The sequence below is a fragment of the Myotis brandtii genome, unplaced genomic scaffold (genome assembly GCF_000412655.1).
Source record: "Myotis brandtii unplaced genomic scaffold, ASM41265v1 scaffold797, whole genome shotgun sequence".
In the NCBI taxonomy this organism is placed as follows: Eukaryota; Metazoa; Chordata; class Mammalia; order Chiroptera; family Vespertilionidae; genus Myotis; species Myotis brandtii.
This window is the reverse complement of record NW_005371210.1, coordinates 127,418-127,620: the sequence shown is the minus strand read 5'-3', so window position 1 is coordinate 127,620 and position 203 is coordinate 127,418.

Sequence of the window (203 nt, the reverse complement as noted above, 5' to 3'; positions counted from 1 at the left end):
CCTGGCTCCCGCCATCTGCACGCGCCGGGGTCGGGGAGAAGCTACTTCCTCTCTCGCGGGCGGTCCTGCCCCACGACAGCCACTTCCACTTCCTGCACCAGCCCCACGCTCATTGGGGCGGTGCAGCTCCTAGCCGAGTGGCGATTGGCTAAGGTGGTCGCCACACACGGCCCGGAAGGGGCGGAGACTGGAGCGCGCGTGCG